We start from the raw sequence: 18,145 nt of genomic DNA, 5'->3' as shown, positions 1-18,145 counted from the left end.
TTCCGCGTTGCTTCCACAACGCTTCTTCAGATACAAATCAATTAAAACAATCTTCATAGATCATTTTAAAAAAAACATTAAGGACCAATCAACTAAGTAAAGCCATAGTCACGTGATATTTTGTCACATGACTTTTCAACTCAAATGCTTACATGCTGAACTTATGTATTTCAAAAATTTATCTAAACATCATCATCATCTTCTTTTGGCTGTTCCTGTTATGGGTCGCCACAGCAGATCATCCGTTTCCATTTCTTCCTGTCCCTTGCATCTTGATCTGATACACCAACCGCCTGCATGTCCTCTCTCACCACATCCATAAACCTTATTTCAGGCCTTTCTCTTTTCCTGTTACCTGGTAGCTTCATCCTTAGCATCTTTTTCCCAATATACTCAGCATCTCTCCTCAGCATATGTCCAAACCAATGTAATCTTGTCTCTCTGGCTTTGTCTCCAAACCTTCCAACCTTGGCTGACCCTCTAATATACTTATTCCTAATCCTGTCCACCCTTGTCAGACCCAGTGCAAATCTTAACATCTTTAACTCTGCCACATCCAGCTCTAACTCCTGCCTTTTTGTCAATGCCACTGTCTCCAACCCATATAACATAGCTGGTCTCACTACCCTCTTGTAGACCTTCCCTTTAACTCTTACTGGCACTCGTCTGTCATAAATCACTCCTGACACTCTTCTCCACCCACTCCATCCTGCCTGTACTCTCTTCTTCACCTCTCTTCCATACTCACCATTACTCTGAACTATTGATCCCAAGTATTTAAACTCATCCACCTTCACCACCTCTACTCCTTGCATCCTCACAATTCTTCTATCCTCCCTCTCATTCACACACATGTATTCTGTCTTAGTCTTGCTGACCTTTATTCCTCTTCTCTCTAGAGCATATCTCCATCTCTCCAGGGTCTCTTCCACCTGTTTCCTACTCTCACTACAGATCACAATGTCATCTGCAAACATCATAGTCCACGGGGACTCCTGTCTGATATCGTCTGTCAACCTGTCCATCACCATTGCAAATAAGAAAGGCTCAGAGCTGATCCTTGATGTAATCCCACCTCCACCTTAAATGCATCTGTCACTCCCACTGCAGACCTCACGACTGTCACACTACCCTCGTACATATCCTGTACCACTCTTACATACTTCTCTGACACTCCCAACTTCCTCATACAATATCACAACTCCTCTGTAGGCACCCTGTCATATGTTTTCTCTTGCTATGAGTGAGCAAAAACACATCCAAATCCCACTGCAATAATAATAAAATAGCTCTTCATTTTTCCTGTTGAAATTACTCAGATTATGCTCAAGGAAACAAATGTTTACAAGCATGCCATCAGATGACAGCGTAAAACTTATAACAGTCTTCACAAAGCACTACAATGCCTGAAGAATAAAATAATAATGCTCATGAGAAATGCATGAACAAGTTATCAGACTTACCATCTCATATCATCCTAAGACAGGTGAAGAAGAAGAAAAAAAATCTCAAGGAAATACAAAGCATTATAAATCCCAATAATAGATAAATTGGAAGTCATTTTGAAAGATTCTAAGAATTTTTTGCCTTCTCTGTTTGAACACATATAAAGACACCCACTACCCTCATGTTTCACACTAGTAACTTTAGATGTTTGTTCGCTATTTACGGTCATACCCAATGACATGAGTGTGGCATATGTTAAGGAATATTTGCTAAAACATTCAGATTACTCACTTAGATTTGTTTATTTACTATGTATGATGATAAAGAGTATCTTCTTCTTCTTCTTTCGGCTGCTCCTGTTAGGGGTCGCCACAGCTGGATGATAAAGAGTACACTAGAAAATAATGTTTTTGTGTTCAATGATGAGTATTTTTTACAGAAACAGGGAGTGGCCATGGGCACGTCATGTGTCACTTCTTATGCAAATATGGTCATGACACAATGGGAGGAGGTTCACATCTTGAACAGCAACATTAGATTTTTTTTCCATATTTATATTATTATAAGTGTTTCGTGGATGATATATTTTTGATTTGGCAAGGTGATGAAGGAGCTCTTGATGAGTTCTTGTTATATATAGAGCATACCACTGACTTTTTAAAGTTCACTATGCAGAAATCTAGCAAAAGCATAGATTTCTTGGACATTCATATATATTCTGAAGCAGGTACAATTAAGACCAAAGTGCACAGGAAGAAGTGTTGGACCAACAGTTTGTTAGAACCAGCATGCACTCCCATCATGTATTTGAGAACATCACTAAAGCACAAATTTTATGTATTTCTTACCTAACAAGTAATGACAACCAATTAGACAACGCATTTAAGGATGTAACTACTAAGTTAAGGGATAGGGGGTATTTACTAGATTTATGTAACAAACATGCCACTATGTTATAAAGGGAAAGAAAGGGTAGGGCTAGACCCTATTTTTCAAAATCACAGAGAGTTATGTCACTCACTACTGATGGACAGACATGTTAATAGATTGACTTTGACATATACCTCAGATAACAAACAGATTATGGATATTATCAGGAAGAATTGGCACATTCTGCTATCAGATGACCTTATACATGAGTTGGTTGGTGATAGCCCACACATAGCTTACAAAAATTGTAAATCTCTGAAAAGTAAGCTATGTTATCATCATCAGAAGGTACAATCACAATTGACCTCTCACATGAGAGGAATGTATAGTTGTAGAAACTGCAATGTATGTCAATATATGGTTAATGAGGCGATATTTATGCACCCTGACACTGGAAGTATGAGATGCAGGTCTATGCTGATTGTTCTATTCACTATGTGATCTACCTTGCTGTCTGTAAGGGAATGTCGCTGGTTCTATGTAGGCAAAACCAATAGATCCCTGAGGGAGACAGTACATGAACATGTATACAAGATTAAGAAGCAAGACCTATCAATAGCCACGGCTAAGCACGTACATGAGACCAACCCTGCACATAGTTTTAGATTCCTTGTATTACAATGTTTAAATACAAGTGCTAGATTAGGTAATATGAACAACAAAACAGAACAAGAGGAGCAGAAGTGGATAATAAGACTTCAAGCTGACAGGAAACATGGTCTAAACGAAAGTGTTTGCCTCAAACCATTTTTAGCAGACAGACTATTAGTTAGATGATGTGTTTGTATTTATAGATATACCACGAAAAAGGTGAACAAACAGAAATCACTAGTCAATCACAAAGTAGAATGGAGCAGGCAAATGTTTATATAAACACACCAAAATTGTACTGTAATCCAAGGTTAAAATTGTAGAATATCCAAATGTATAGTTGGGAGTACAGATGTTTCTATATAAGTTCAAGTTTATTCTAATATTGAAAAAACTTATTTTGGACAAATATGTCAGGTAGTTCAAATATGATAAGTATTTTAGTTTATGAGCAATTTGCAGTTTTATTATGATTCAGTCATGAGTCAACAGTGTAATTAAGGACTAATTTATTTTATTAACTATGATTAATGGATTTTTAACTCATAATTTTAGTATTTATTTAATCTAGTAATTGCAGTGTCCTACCACCAGATGGCACTTTTGACTAAATAACATTAGTGTCTGACTTTGCATGAGTATTAAGATGTATTTTCTGGCATAAGGTATTTTTGAACCATTTACTTGTTTTGGAATCAAAATAGCTTTGTAGCATTTTAAAATGCATTGACATTTGTGTTATGTTGTCATTAGATGGCTAGTTTTAAAATACCTTTATGTGTTTTCACGAGCATCACTCATTTCCATTCATTATGTCTTGAAGTATTTTTCATAGTTCTATACATGCCTTACCACCAGAGAGCACTAGTGATCTCATAATATCATTGCCTTCATTCAGCATAACTACTAAGGTGTAACTTTATGGTTTAGAACACATGGATTAACGCACTATTTTGGAGCTTACTATGTTCAGAAGCACTTTGTAATGGATTGTCATTTGTTCTAGGATGCTATTAGATGGTGAGTCTGAAATTTTTTTTTGTGAGTCTTTAGGAGCCACATTGTTTTCACTTGCTATGTTTTGTAGTATTATGTGAGATTTGTTATATGCTTTAAGCCACAGTTAGGATGGTTTACAGACATTTCTTATGTCTTCATGAGTCAAATTTAAAAACTCCATTAAGAAAAATGAGGAGTTCTTAATTATTTTTGCTATAGGCTTTGAATGGATTTTAGATATATTTTTGTTTGTTTAGCCTAGCAATTTTAGTGTTTCACCACCAGATGGCACTTTTGGCAATATAACATCAGTACTGTTGATATTTGTATCATTCATGAAAACCTTATGCCTACTACATTCATAGCTATTCCTTTGTTTTGAAACTTATCATGTGTTAGAGTACTTTGATATGGGATGCCATTTGTCCTATGTTGTTATCAGAAGGTGAGTTCAAAATTATTTTCATGTTTTTTATAAACATTTTTTACATCTATCTTATAGCTATGCTAATCAACAGATCAATAGCTGAACACCAGGTCCCTTCTATCTCGAAAACCGCGTGTATCATTCCACTTCATAAAGGTGGCCAATCAACTGAGCTAAATAACTACATACCAATTGCAATATTATCACCACTCTCGAAAATTCCAGAAAGAGTTATTCATAAACAGGTAATTGACTACCTACTAATTAACAAACTTCTAACCAATACCCAACATGGTTTTAGGCCATTCAATAGCACAACTACTGCTCTATTGTCTTTTACTAACATCATTAATCTCCACAGAAGTAATAATAACTTTGCATCTTCTACCTTCTTAGACCTGTCAAAAGCTTTTGATATGGTCTCCCATACCCACCTTCTCAGAACCCTCTCAGATCTTCATTTTTGTAATTCCACCATTGCATGGTTCAAAAGACCCCACAGGGTGTTATCAAGCTGTCTCATGGCAACAGACCCTTTCACCTTTATTACCAGTTGAAGTCCCCCAAGGCTCCATTCTAGGCCCACTCCTATTCTCTATATTTACTAACGATCTCCACCTTGCAACCACTCATACATCTCTCATTCAACATGGAGATGATTCGACTGTGATATGTTCTGCACCCTCCCTACTAGAACTGCAATCACTTACCCAGAAAGCCTTTCAGGAAATAGAGACCTGGCTAACAAATGCTAACTTAATCTTAAATCCCCCAAAAAACTAACTTTTAATATTCTCACCTAACAAAACTCCACCCTCCCCTAACACTTTCCACATTACCTCCCATAACAAAATCTGCATAACCCCCTCTCAGCACACAAAACTATTAGGAATTGAAATTGACCATAGACTCAGATTAGATATTCACATATCTCAGACAGTTAAAAAGGTACACAAAAAACTTGGTACCTTACATAGGAGCAAACACTTTTTCACAAATAATACCAGAATAGCCATTGCACAATCTCACCTGCTCTCCACATTACTATATGCGGCACCCATTCTTACTAACCTCAAGAAATCTGAATTGCAAAAACTTGAAATCTGCTACAATAAAATAGCAAAATTCACCACTAATTCTTCAGCTAGAACTCATCACTGCCTTGCACTCAAGCAACTCAATTAGTTAGAATTTCCACAACACCTACACTATATGCAACTTTCTATGGCCCACAAAAATCCTCTCAGAGCTTGATAAAATACCCTCCCTACAAACTCTTCTACAACCCTACGCTACTACGAGATCCCTCTGATCCTCCAACAAAAAAAAAGTACAAACTCATATAGCCAAAAATCAAGCAGCTGAGTCCTTCTACTCAACCTATATAGGTAAACTCTGGAACACCCTACCATCTAATCTTACCTCCACATCATCCCTAACAATATTTAAGACATCCCTAAAAAACTATCTACTTAGCAAATGGATCTGCTCATGCACAATCCCTGGCTGATAACTAACTCTCCGTCTCCACATGCTCCTCTCCAATTCGACTACTACTTTACTTCTGCTTTACTTCTTATCACAAATCTCAAGCTTGCACTATCCTAGAATTAAATGAAAGTAAAACGCTAGACTATGATTATTCTTCACTGTTAGGACCTTAGTCTTTATGGAACTGTATAAGGTACATTTATGTAACTGATCAGAATTTTTTTGTTAAGCATCTCTAAAACTCATTATAAATGTTGTCATAGTTGTATAGATCTTTGTTTCTTGTCTGTAATGCACTGTTATATCAGGAGCATTTCTCCCCGGGCCTCCGCAGAAAAAGGACATGTGTCCAGTCGGATTTCCTTGGTAATCAAATGCAAAATAAATAAGTAATAAATAAAATACATTTACCATGCTTCATAGTTTCATGAGAGATTTGTAATATGTTTTCTACCACTAGAGGGCACTCCTGACTTTATAATATCAGTGTCTTGACCTTGCATAACCATCAAGGTGTAACTTCAAGGCTCATTACATTGTGAGCAACTAATTTGTTTTGGGATTTACTATGCTTTAAATTTCCTTGAGATGTTTTTTTCTTCTTCACCTGTTTTAGGATGATATTAGATGGTATGTCTGATAACTTGTTCATGGGTTTTTCATGAGAATTATTATTTTGTCATGCATTGTAGTGCTTTCTGAAGACTGTTATAAGATTTACACTGTCATCTGGTGGTGTGCTTGTAAACATTTGATGTTATGTGATCCTATCTCACCTACATTCTGTACTGATGGGTTCGGAGCCGATCCTCGGCTCTCTCGCACGCTTATGCTATAGAGAAAGAGAGCCTCTCATTGGCTGAGCTATTCTATATCCCAGGATGCACCACCACTACTTCCCCAGATCTCGTTTGCCGCTTACAAGCTAGGATGTGGTCTCGAACTTGGCTGAGCTAAGTGCTTTTTTTCTGAAAGTTTTTCTGTCAGGAAATTCCTTAATCTTTACCCAAAAGCTGTTTTAACAGCTATCGTTGTGTATAAGTGTGTTTTTGAGTATTTTTTGTGGTAATTTTGTGTGATTGAACAGGGAAAGGTTTCTGTTTAAGTTAGAGGGGCCTTCCCCTATTTCTTTAGTGAGTCTTCTTATTTTGTGGAGAGGTCAAGTACCTGTTTGAGTTAGAGGGTTCTTGGCCCTCCTTTTTGGTGTATTGTAGTTGTATTTGTTATTTTTTTTTGGGCTTCGGCTTTCGTTTAAAAAAAAAAAAAGAAAAGGTTTTTTATTGTTGTTTAAATTTTTTACTAAGTGACATACATTGTGTTTTTCCTCTGATAAACTGAGAATTCTACAGGCATTCTGTCTAAGGAGCATAGACCATCGGGATTTAAGAAGTGCACGAGATGCAACTATAAAATGTCCATCACCGATGATCACTCCTTATGCGTGTACTGTTTAGGCGCCAAACACCTTCAGGAGTCTTGCAGCGTGTGTCACGCTTTTTCCTCAAGGGTCCTCCAAGAGAGGAAGAATAAATTGATCTTAAAAGGGCTTATCAAACCCTCCTTGAGGAAGCTACGTATCTTCCTCTCCAGCTAAGAAAAAGCGTCCGGCTCCTCGAAAAGAGCCAGCCCGTCGGAACCAACTACTAAGAAATCTAGGCAGGCTTCTCCATCGGCTCCACGGACTTTGGAGCCGAGGGTGGAACGGTCTGCCTCGATGCCTCCAGTCTCGACTCCTCTTGTTTCGGAGCCGATGGCTGGGGCTTCGAGAGGCAGGTCACCTTCATCAGCTCCACTGATTTTGGAGCCGATGAGGGTGCCGGCTCAGACTCTTCCCCTTTGGCGCCGAAGCCCTCCTTGGCACCGAGGGAAATTGTTATGGAATCTCCCTCGGCACCGATACTGGTTGAGTCTATTCGGAGCCGGTCCCCCAGTCCTTTGGAGCCGATGGAGAAGTCAGTTCAGACCCGGTCGGTCTCATCCCAATCTTCCAAGATGTCGTATTCGGACATCGACAGGACGCTCCTAAGACTGTTTCAGTCTCCTGTATTCCAGAAATTAGTTTCGCTCCAGCCCATTCGGGCTTCGAGGATGGGTACCCTGTAGTTCTGGTTCCTCCTCCAACAGCCTCGGCACCATTGGAGCCGGTGCTGGTGGAGCCGATGGAGGTTTTCAGGTCGGCCCTGACCCTTACTCCAACCCCGGCTCTCGTGTCGGTTGATCCTACTCTCGGAAGCCGGGACCTCCTCCGTCGGCCCTGGGACTCTCGGGACCGATGTTTTCGGTTCCAAGCCTTCCTCTCGGTGCGGCTATGGCGGGGTACCATCTACTGTTGTGGCCACAGGGTTCGACCTTCCCAGGACTCTGGCGGTCCGCCTTCAGGGCCATGAGGAGTGCTTTGGCCAAATCTTCTTTGGCTACCTCCACGGTCTTACCGCACCTTCCCTACACACGGAGACTGGGTCTTTGGTAGTCCCCTGTCACTAGACAGCGGAGCCCCGGGCCTGAGGTCACCCCAGTGGGGGGTCCCCTCCTGGAGGTCCTCTGAAGCTTCTTCGGAGGAACCCCCAGGAAAAAGACTGAAAAAGGAAGCACGCCGACCCTCCGACTTCACTTTCTCTCACTGAACACCGATCTTGATGATGTGGAGGGTCCCTAAGTCCCTAAAGTCGTCCTCAGATGATGTCTCCTTTGCAGACATCTTGGAAGCCCTCAAACAACGAGGCTGGCATTCCAAACCCCTTCCGCTGATGAGTCGGTGTTCCTCAAGGCCTGGCTCAGCCCTCCACCTCCTGGGTGTCTCCGCCCGCCGGACCAAGCTCCTAGATTTGATCTGTCGAAGGGCGGGAGCATCCAGACTCTGTGGAACCGTGCCTGCTCGCCCAAATAAATTCTTATCAGCACCCACAGAAAAGGAGTTTCTGACCAAAGGTGTGGCTGTAGATGCCTGGTGGTGGCATCTGCTACCCAACAAGATGTAGCAGAGGCTTGATGTCCGTCCATCCTCCTAATAAGGCGTCTAGGAGCATGGACCAGTAATGGGAGCACTAGTAATGGAAGCACCTCAGTTCAGCGGCCTTTACTTTAAGGTCCCTGAACTATTTGACGACTTCACTAGATTTCAGAGGATCTGATCAAGGAGCTTTCAGATACCCTCTTGGGTAACCTACCTGAGCAGCTGGCCCAGACGGTTGGCTCTCAGTTGGCTACTCTGTCATCAATATCAAACTCGTCCATGAGGCTCATTTCAGATGCAGCTGAGGGGCGTAGGCGGCATGGCACGCGGGTGTTGCTCTGTGGAGGCAAGCCTGGCTCCGCCTGTGTCATTTGCGGAAGCCTTTAAGTCTTCCTTTGCCGACGCCCCTTTGATGGGTCCTCTTTGTTTGGACCCAAGGTAAAGGACACATTGACCGCAGAGCAAGAAGGTAAGACTTTGACTGCCATATGGGCATGGTTTTCCACTCCCTTTCGGCCTTACCCCAAGGCTAAAAGAGGAGGGAAGATGTGGTTCCGTAAATCACAGAAGTTTTATCCCTCGCAGCAGGACGATCCCCCTTCTAGAGGCAGAGGAGGGGGAAATGTTTCTGGAAGATGTCATCCCAGAGGCGGCAGAGGCCCCGCAACACTGGAGACCAAGGGTCCTTTTCCTTGTCCTCTTCAGCCTTCCACAAACCCTGAAGGATTGCCCGACTGTGCAGCTCTGGAGCCAGTCGGGGGTCGTTTTTCGAGGCACCTAAAAGCCTGGGAGGGTATCACTCAGGACCGATGGGTGCTTCGAATCATCGCCGAAGGTTACGCCATCCCCTTTTCACACCCCCCTCCACCGTCCAGTAAAATCCCGGACCCGCCACCCAGTCAACGGGAAATTGCAGCCTTTGAAATCTCAAAGCTGCTTCAAAAAGGAGTCATCCAACCAGTCCCCGCAGACCAGATCGGATTAGGGACTTACTCAAGATTCTTTTTGGTGCCAAAAAAGACCAGGGACTTGAGGCCCATTTTGGATCTCAGCAACCTAAATCGTTCAGTCAAGAAGTCCAAGTTCCAAATGGTCACCTTACAATCCATTCTCCCATTGCTGGAGAAAGGTGTTTGGATGTGCTCCACAGATCTCAAGGACGCCTATTATCACATCCTGATAGATCAGGCGTCCAGGAGACATTTGCGCTTCAGCCTAGGAGACAGTCATTTTCAGTTCTGCGCACTGCCCTTTGGTCTCACCACAGCCCCCAGGGTGTTCATCAAATGTTTGGCGGTCGTGACTGCTCACCTGAGGAGTCTAGGATTCCAGGTGTTTCTGTATCTGGACGACTGGCTCCTGACTGCCACCTCCAGGCATCTACTATTGCAGAACCTACAAGCCACCATATCACTAGGCACTTCCCTTGGAATCACCTTCAATTGGCCAAAGTCTGTGTTGCTGCCATCTCAGCGCATAAGGTTCATCGGAGTAGAGATAGACTCAAACCTAATGCGGGTCTATCTTCCTACAGAAAGGATACAGACTATACATGCTCAAGTTCGGGCCTTACTTCTCAAATCCAAAGCCCCAGCCAGGATGGTCCTGCAGTTATTAGGCTCCATGTCGGCCATTGTTCTCCTAGTCCCCTTAGCAAGATTGCATATGAGAATTCTCCAGTGGCTCCTATCGACCCAGTGGTCTTTTCAGGATCTCCCTCTCAGTCATCTCATACGGATCACAGAAACTTGCAAACGGGACCTCCGCTGGTGGCTGGTGTCCTCCAATCTGGATCAGGGACGACCCTTTGTTCCACCACCTCCTCGCCACATTGACCACGGACCTCTCCCAGACGTGGGGGGCATTACCTGGGCAGGTCAGTCCAAGGCAATTGGCATCCCGGACGGTGAGTCTCCTCCACATCAACATTCTAGAAATGAGGGCGGTGCTTCTATCTTACAAGCCCTCCATGATTACCTCCCCTCAGGCGTAATCGCCATTCAGTCCGACAACATGTCAGTAGTCTGGTATCTGAACAAACAGGGAGGGACCAGATCCTACCCCTTTGCAGAGAGGCCATGAGAGTTTGGGAATGGGCAGTGGTGACCAGACGTTCTCTGGTAGCGAATCATATCCCTGGGAAATCCAATGTGATAGCCGACAGACTAAGCAGAACTATTCTCTCCTCACGAGTGGTCTCTGAACCATGCAGTGGCAACTCAGATCTTCAGCAGATAGGGAACCCCTTATTGCAGACTTTTTACCCCGCTGAACGCTGGCAGAGAAAAATTCTCTCTCTCCTCCTCTCCACTCCATTCCGATGATGCCCTAGCCTCCCCTAGCCCACCCTTTTTGTTTTTTTTTTCCTCCCTCCGGTTCCCCTCCTTCCCAGAGTAATCCAAAAGGCGACTCACTCAGGGAGCAAAATGATTCTAGTTGCCCCTACTGGCCCTCGTCAGGTATGGTTTCCCTATCTTCGGAAGTATGCTCTGGACAGTCCATGTTTCCTGGATCAGATACCGGACCTATTAATTCATCAGTCGGGACAACTCCACCAGTCCCTTCACTCTTTGAAGTTAACAGCTTGGCTCCTCCTCTTCCGACTATAGTCAGAAATCATACCTTAGACCCGGAAGTCGTACGTATATTATCCTCAGCCCACAAGTCTGCCACTATGAAATTGTATACTAGCAAATGGAAGAGATTTGCTATTTGGCTCAACTCCGGGGTCTAGATCCCATCACTGTCCCAGTGTCAGAAGTTCTGAAATTTCTAACTTCCCTATCAAAGTCCACCATCAAGGTCCAATTGGCGGCTATTTCCAATTTTCATGAATCTATAAACCCACCTTTGATGAGCAACAGATTGTGTAAAACCTTCATAAAAGGTGCTTCGACCTCCGATTTCTCATCCTGCTCCTCCGTCGGATCTCGATGTGGTATTACTTCGTGCCTACGTACTAACCTCCTCCCCTTTCGAAACGGCAGCAACCTGTGATTTGAAATTTCTTTCTTGGAAAACTGCCTTTCTGGTCGCAATTACTTCAGCCAGAAGGGTTTCAGAGCTTCAAGCTCTATCTGTCAAGCCACCGTACCTGGTTTTTCACAAAGATAGAGTATCCCTCAGGCCTAACCCATCCTTTGTCCCTAAAGTTTGTTCCAGTTTTTGCCTACAACAGTCATTAGAACTGCCAGTTTTCTTCCCAAAGTACTCAAACAAAGCAGAATACATCTTCCACACATTGGATGTTCGCAGACAATTGCGATTTTATTTAGATAGCACCCAACAAACACGGAAAACAGACCAATTGTTTTTGTCCTTTTCAGACAATAAATTGGGAAAAGCCGTCACAAAGGTCACTATTGCCAAGTGGATCAGGGACTGTATTAGTCAGGCTTATTCCTATTCTAATAAAGAGCTTACAACCTCTGTCAAAGCTCACTCTACAAGGGCTATGGCCACTTCAATAGCATTCCATTCTAAGCTTGCCATTAGAGACATTTGTGCTGCACGTGTGCTGCTGCTACTTGGTCTTCTCCGCACACTTTCATTTCCCACTACAAATTGGATGTGGCATCTCGGGGACGAGCTTCATTTGGTTCCACAGTTCTCAGGATTGTTTTCCAGTAAGCCACCCAGGAATCAGGTGCTAGGGACGCTGTCCCATCAGTACAGAATGTAGGCGAGATAGGATCACATAACATCTTTTAGTTAATATAATTACCATAACTTTAGATGTTTGGGATCCATCTCGCCTACATTTCTAATACACACCCTCCTTCCCCTGCCTTGGAGATCAGAAGAGACCGACGGTCCCCGAGTACCATTGTTTCATCTTGAAACATCTGGCAATGTTATATAAACAGTTATGTGTGTGTGCATGAGTGCGGACAAACAAGATCTGGGGAAGTAGTGGTGGTGCATCCTGGGATATAGAATAGCTCAGCCAATGAGAGGCTCTATAGCATAGCGTGCCGAGTGGAGCGAGGATCGGCTCGGTTCAACCCATCAGTACAGAATGTAGGCGAGATGGATCCCAAACATCTAAAGTTATGGTAAGTACATAACTAAAAGTTTCCTTGACCATAATCTGTGTAATTTCAACAGGAAAAATGAAGAGCTTTTATTATTGTTGCAGTGGGATTTGGATGTGTTTTTGCTCACTTATAGCAAGCATTTTAGTTTATGCTTAGATACATTTTTGAAATACATAAGTTCAGTATGTAAGCATTTGAGTTGAAAAGTCATGTGACGAAATGCTATCATGTGACTATGGCTTTACATAGTTGATTGGTCCTTAATGTTTTTAAAAAATGATGTAGGAAGATTGTAATTGACTTGTATCTAAAGCGAAAGCGCTCATATTCCATTAAATTTCTTTTGCTTTTATCCTGCTGTATTTATTGCCTCCTGGGCTTTACTTTTATTTACGACTTATTTACAAGGAGCTGGTTTTATCCTTTTATGTGGTTTGTTTTTATTTCTTATTATCTTATATGTTTCTCTTTTATCCCTTTCTTTTGGCATAGCCACATCTGCATTTCTAAAATATCACTATTGAATGCTACATGACAATTTTTTAGTTTGTGTGTCATTTGATATTTGCACAGTTGTTGCAGATGATTGTATTCTAACTATACAGGAAGGTCTGATGTTTTTACCTGTGTTAGCAGAAAAGAAAAAAAATGTTCTGTTTGTGGAGTTCTACCTGACAGACCTGTACAGTAGTGGATATAGCACTTATAACAGTTGGGTTTTACATTTACAGTGATGCATCTATAATTTTTACTGTTAGTTCTGTGATGTATTGCACAGCTATCTGCATTACAGAAGTGTTCTACATCAGTGCTGCTATTTAAGTTTTAAATATAATTCTTTTTGAGTGGAGTCTAACTGTTTAGGAGGATAGTACATACTTACATGTGAGAGTAATCAGTTCTATAACATATTTATTTTTTCATTACAGGTTCCACACTTGTCACTAGTGCAGGTACAAATTGTGTTTTGGGGTTGACCCTGTTTGCTGCCATAAGAACACAGCTGTTACATGATTAAAAAGGATTGTGATGTTTGAAAGGCATCAATTTTCCTTTTGTGTATGTGTGTGTGGAATCTTAGGCCTTGAGGTAGGTAATGAGTGTGCATGGCATCCTTTGCCTCTTATCCAGAACTGGGGCATACTGTGCACACCTCCTTCTGCCAGCTCCTTCCGCAGCTGGTAGTTCTCCCTTAGACTCCTAATCTGTACCTGTTGCTGCTGCTGGCCATACCTGTGGTCCTTGAAACTGTGATCCTGCCTCTTGCTTTCCTTATTGCAGCTGTTTCCTGAGTATTATATTGTGTATAATAACACAACGTAAATAATTAGTATTAGTGCGGTGACAAGTCAGGCACTGTAGAAACCAGTCAAATTGAAAAAAACAACCAGTGTCCTGAACCATGAGCAGCTTAAAAGTACATTTAATGAGTTCTAAAGTTGACAATTCATATAGAGTTTTGTAAAATCCAAGATATCTAAAATAAAATCTCTGTAAAATCCAAGCTATCTAAAATAAAATCCAAGAAGGTAGACAAAGGGATAAACTTCCAAACCACTACAGGAAGTCATATTAATAAGAAAGAATAAGCTTTTTTTTCTAATTTAAAGCATGGATGTGAACTGGCTGAAATGTTGTAAACATGGGAAACATATTTAGATAACAAACTGCATTCTCATTAAATAATATTGTTTTCTATGATAAGTCTTTCACAATTATAAATAGATTAGATCTGCATACCACCATGACCCATCAAAAAACTTTTCAATGCTAAACAACGTGTCCATTGTTGTTACATTAGCACGGCCCATACAAATGAAGGCCAATGTTAGCAAAAAATGTATATTATATATATAAAAAGACTACTGCTCTTATGGAAAATGGACTTTGATGGTAGGGCATATTTTACATTTTATTTCATGTTTTGTTCTGTTGTATTTATTTAATTGTGTGTTCATTTATCATGCCTAACTGAGATATCATTTGCTGTTTAAATTTATCGCTTTTTTGTTTTCAGTGAAATGCTGCAAATGTGTATTTAGTTTTTCAGGCCTTTGTCCTCTCTTTCCAGATGTGCAACCATGGGCTGAGTATATTTAAAAAAGGGGGGAGGGTAAAATACAGACTTGTCTGTCTGCAAAAATGCTTATTTCATGGCTTGTGGATTTCACTATTTAACTTTGCTTGGCTTTGATGGTTGAAATTAGTGGTCAAAATAATAGTTTAATCAACATATAGCTATCCCTCCCTGTCAAGTAAGAGCACATAAGTACTAAACACTGCTGACCGTGGTGTAGAATGGGGAGGAGACAAGATGGAAGGGCAGTGCAGGAAAGCCACTTGGCTTGGGATCCAAAGTCTACTACATACGAGGAGGGTTGTCTAGAAATGGTGTGGGAATTGTGGTGAGGGAGATGCTTCAGAAGACAGTGAGGGATGTCATCAGAATTATTGCTAGACTCATGGCAATCAGACTCCTGTCAAAGGATAATGCACTATTCACATTCAGACAGCAGTTACAAGACTTTCTAGATCAGGCACGATAACATGAATGCATGTTGACAATGTGGGACCTATATCAGAGTAGGCAGAATAGGATATGAGGACTACCTTGGTCTACATGAGTTGGGCAAGAGGAATAAAGAAGGAGAAGTCATTCCTGGTTTCAAGACTCTGATGAAGCCAGTGTATCTGGTGAAAGTGCTTAGTCAGTCGATGTGTGCTTTCTCTGCTGTTTTTGTTGGAAAAATAAATTTTTTTTTTATTTTTTACTCACTTTGCTGCTGCTTTGTTCTCTGCCTGATCTGCAAAACTATTTTTCGGGTTTGGTGTCCATTGCCAGTTGCCCTTTATATTCATTCATTCATCATCAATTTTGGCTTGGCGTGTGTGTTGTTTTCTTGTTTGGGATCATTCCTGGTTTCTGTCTGAGAAAATGGCTTGATGGTGACTAATACATGGCTCAGTAAGAAAGACTGGCACAAGATCACATATAAGAGCAGCCAACATGCAACTCTGGTAGGCTTCATCCTGTTAAGGAAAGGGCACCAAAGTAGAATTGGTTACTGCAAAATCATCCCCAGTGAAAGAGTCAGTCCACACCATAAACCACTGGATGCCACAATCAGCTGCAAGCAGTGGTCAGGGAAGGCTCTATGGTCAACAGAGGCTAGGCTGAAGACGTGAAAGTTGACTAAAGAAAAAGCAGACCTGTTCAAGGAATTACTTAGGGCTCTAGCACCTCAGGAAGAAGAGGAAGTAGGTGGAGTTGAAGAAGATTGGTAGCCCCTCAAAACAGCATGTGTGAGGACTGCAGAACAGGTACTGTATGTGTCTGAGATAGGTACAGACATAAAGTACATAAGTAAAGCTGGTGGTGGAATGCAGAAGTCTAGGAAGTAATCAAATGAAACAAAGCAGTAGTGCAGGAAAGAGTGGGAGATAGAAAAGATGGACCAGGCAAAGATCGAATACTGGTTGGTTAGCAAAGAAGCTAAGATAGGAGATGGAATAGCAAAGAACAAAGCATCAGAGGCTTTCTACCTCCCTCTGGAAAGTGACTCACTAGATGGCACAAAGAAAGTCTGTCAGCTTGCATGGCAAATATAGAAAGATAAAGAAGATAGTCAGACACCCTTCATAATGGATATCAGTAAAAACCTGCTCACCAGCCCACAGGAAATCCAAGGTAGATGGAAAGACTACATCCAGCAGCATCTAAATGAAGAAACCCCCACAGAAGTAGTACTGCTGCAGACACAGCCTAATATGAAAGGAGAAGAGGAGCCCACCCGAGAAGAAGTAAGAACAGCAGTAAAGAAAATAACCTCAGGGAAAGCAGCAGGGAGAGGAGGTCACAGCAGGCATGCAGGCCCAGAGGAGGTCACAGCAGGCATATCAAGATGCTGGGTGAAAGAGTGGATAAATGTCTCATCATATTTTATTTATAGCATTATAGAAAGAAAGGCATACTCCATATGACTGGAGAGTAAGCATACTCATCCCAGTGTGCAAGAACAAAGAAGACATCCTCTACTGTGGGCAGTACAGAGTTAACAGACTCCTGTCACATTGCATGAAAGTTCTGGAGAGGATGATGGATAAATGAATACACAGAATAGTAGAAAGTAAGATGGCACATGAGTACTTCAGATTCAGATCAGGATGCAACACAACTGACTTAATGTTTGCAGTAAGACATACAGTTGAGAAGAAGCTAGAGATGAGGAAAGAGTCCAACTGAGCATTCATAAACTTGGATTGGATAAAGCATATGACAAGGTCTCAAGAAAACTGACTGGGGAGTCTTGTAGTGGTTCAAAGTCCCAGAAACATTAGTAGAATTAGTGTAGACTATGTACAAGGACCAATGACTTAAGTATGAACAGTGTTCAGTCTCATCAAGGGGTTCCCAGTGGGAGTGGATGTGCATCAGGTTTCAGCACTGAGCCCACTGCTGTTCAAACTTGTGTTGCACTACATCAGCAAACAGGTTGGAGGGAACAGATCAACAAAGTTGCTGCAGCAGCTATATGCAGATAATGTGGGTTTACAGGCAGACTCTGAGCAAAAACTTCAGCAAAGGACAGGGTAATTGAATTCAGAACTAAAGCACATGAGATGAAAGTGGGTACATGTAAGACAGTTGTGATGCCAGCAAATGAGGGGAAATCAGAACTAGCTGAAAACTGACATAGAAGGAAAATAGTGGAACAGGTGAACAGCTTCACGTATCTGGGAATGCTGGTGGAGAAAAAAGGAAGTCTGACTGAAAAGGTCACATCTAGAATTAGAGGGGCTGCAGCAAAGTGACACAGAGTGGTAGGAGTAGTGTATGACAGAAGAATGCCAAAGAAACTGAAAGGTAAGATGTACAAAACAGTGGTGTGACCAGTAATACTTTATGGTACAGAAAACTGGGAAGTAAAGGCAGAACAGTTGAGGAAGCTAAAGATGATGGAGATGAAGTGCTTGAGACAGGGCTAGAATGTACACTGTTAAACAGACAAAGAGATGAGGACATCAAAGCAGAAGCCAAGGTAACTCCAATAGCAGAGAAGTACAAAGGGAACAGATTACAATGGTTTGGGCACATGTAAAGAAAGGCAGAAGATAATCTGGTGACGAAGATTTGGGACAGACAGGAAAAAGGTAAAAGGAAATGAAGGCATCCAGCAGAGAGATTGATGGATTGTCAGAGAAGACCTGCAACAGTCAGGCATGACTATCAAATAAAGTATAAGAGTGGCATTGAATCAAGAAAGATGGCAA

This window comes from Protopterus annectens, chromosome 4.part1 (genome assembly GCF_019279795.1).
Source record: "Protopterus annectens isolate FY-2018-M chromosome 4.part1, PAN1.0, whole genome shotgun sequence".
Classification (NCBI taxonomy): Eukaryota; Metazoa; Chordata; order Ceratodontiformes; family Protopteridae; genus Protopterus; species Protopterus annectens.
Note: the sequence above shows the minus strand (reverse complement) of the source record.